The following is a 2,500-nucleotide window of genomic DNA, read 5'->3' on the forward strand; positions in this document are numbered from 1 at the left end:
CAACCTTATTATTAAAAAAAAATAGATTTAGGAAATTATCAAATCTTACTTCTCCATAATACGAAAATTAAACTAAACCCAAGTCTCATATTTTGGGACATAAATTCAATTTTCAACGTCCAGTTCAATCCAAGATATCACCGTTTTGAGGCTATGGGTCACATCTATTCGATGTATGAAAATAATCGAGTACCAGGTACCTACAACCGCACAGCCGCTCACACACGCCCAGCACGTGCTTACTCGCCCAGAATGTCCTCACTGCACGTGAAAATGTGCTCACACGGCGTGCCGTCGATGTAAATAATCCCCATAAATAGAAAAGAGAGCAAAACATTGGACAGAAACATTGTAACGTTTCGGGTTTCCCTATCGTTAAATTATAGACTTGGATCATCATCATCATCATTGCCTTTTTCACCCTGGGTCAGGGTATAGGCCACAGACAAACAGTTTCCATCCTTTTCTATCCTGAGCTAACAAGCTAAAAAAAAATGATTTGGTTTGTCCGTCTGCGTTTCTAACTATGCTTACCGTCTTTTTAAACAAATAGTTTTGAGTTACGGCTCATCTGTTTTATGGCTCCTTAGATATTAACTCTCTATATACCGTGGCCTTCGTAAAGTTATGGCCTGATACTGACCAAACAAATGACGTCAAAATGCCAGTCTTTTGCCTCAAAAGAAAACAAATCGTGAGTTGTTTTTTTTTAAATAATTCAACCAATGGAACCACTTGTTTCCATGAGCTCTGCTAACGACAACTCACTAGGCGGTGCAAAAACCAAATAATGATGTCAAAATGCCAGTCTTTTTGGATTTCAGTGTCAGGCTCTAGATAGTTCGAAGATGACGTGATTCAGGCCTTTGTTATTGTTTTTGCCATCCGCGTTTGTGAGTTGTTCTCACTAAACTGTATTAACCAGACTATAAAAGTTCATGGTTACACAGAGTTTGTGTATTGGTCCGTTATACTTCCGGATGGCAATGTTGTCAACTCCTTGGCCAAGCGCATTCTATCTATAGATAGTATGCAGATGACGTCACTCAGGCCTTTGTTATTGTTTTTGCCATCCGCGTTTCTGAGTTGTTTTCACTAAACTGTATTAACCAGACTATAAAAGTTCATGGTTACACAGAGTTTGTGTGTTGGTCCGTTATACTTCCGGATGGCAATGTTGTGAACTCCTTGGCCAAGCGCATTCTATCTATAACATAACGATGGCTACTCTTTTTACACCCCCCCCCCCCCCCCCCAAAAAAAAAAAAAAAAAAAAAAAAAAAGAAAAGAAACGAAATGAACAAAAAAAGAAAGAAAAAAAAGAAAAGAAAACCACTCAAAAGTTTATGTTGTGGGCGTGTCTTTACAAGATAAAAACAAAAAAACAAAAATTCCTGTCACCTTTCAACCTACCACATCCGTCCCACACGTGCATATTATCCTCACTGTCCAACCTCCGCCTTACTCATGCACGTGCAAATGTACTCCCTACGTATAACGCATATTAACAAGTTCTAACACACCAGCCATAAATAAACGATTCACAGTTACAGTCATCATAAAAATAAACCCTGAAATTGTTTCATCTTTGTACGACAAGAATATTTCCAATCACACCGCATGTCGAACAATAACGCTCACCTTCAAAAGCACGTGCAAATTGAAAAGACTCGTATTAGAATAATAATAATAACGACGATGGCGGTCCGCGTAAAAGCAAAGCCGAAATTGATCGACTTGCTTCGATGCTGTTCGTAAATAGATGGATGAATGGGTGGGTGAGTGACATAAATGAACGAATGAATGAATGAATGAATGAATGAATGGGTGAGTGAATGAATGAATGAATGAATGAATGAATTGATAAATGGATGGGTGGATGGATGGATGAATTAATAAATCGATGAGTGAGTGAGTGAATGTATGAATGAATCTAGGAATGAGATGAATGAATAGATGAATATTGAATGAATGAATGACTTAGTGTTGGTAGATTTTTAAGATGAACAGAGGAGGAGGAGAGGAAGAGAGCCCATATTTGTCTGTCTGTCTGTGGGATAATCTTGTTTTTTTTTCTGTTTTGTTTGGGTTTTTGTTATTTTGTTTTTGTTGTTGTTGTTGTTGTTGTTGTTGTTGTTGTTGTTGTTGTTGTTGTTGTTGTCGTTCTTTTTGTTTTTAAATTAAAAAAAATACTTGTGAAATAGGTTTAAAGTTTATCAATTATAAAATAAAGTTGGTGAAATTAGATGAACAGAAGATTGATATCTAAGTATCAAAAAGTTTTTAAAAGACTGAAGTCAGAAAATCTCTTGATTTCTCTGTTGTTGTTCTTTTCTTTTCTTTCTGTCTTTCTCTCTTTCATTCTCTCTTTTTTCTCTCTTTCTTTCTTTCGATTTTTAAAGTTATTTTTGGAGAAAAAAATAAATGACAAAAACAATTATTGTCCCTTCTTTTTATTTTCGTCAAAATTGTAGATGATGATATCATGGATGATGATGAC

The 2,500-nt window shown here is 36.1% G+C and overlaps 1 protein-coding gene across 1 annotated transcript in view; it reads left to right on the plus strand.

Moving 5' to 3' along the window:
• The window catches only part of LOC144979830 (uncharacterized), a gene marked incomplete in the record, with an annotated part of 73,692 nt that overhangs the window by 22,380 nt on the left and 48,812 nt on the right, over positions 1-2,500 (plus strand).

The sequence above is a fragment of the Berghia stephanieae genome, chromosome 9, assembly GCF_034508935.2.
Source record: "Berghia stephanieae isolate SIO BIC M18660-M18661 chromosome 9, UCSD_Bste_1.3, whole genome shotgun sequence".
NCBI classification, from domain to species: Eukaryota; Metazoa; Mollusca; class Gastropoda; order Nudibranchia; family Aeolidiidae; genus Berghia; species Berghia stephanieae.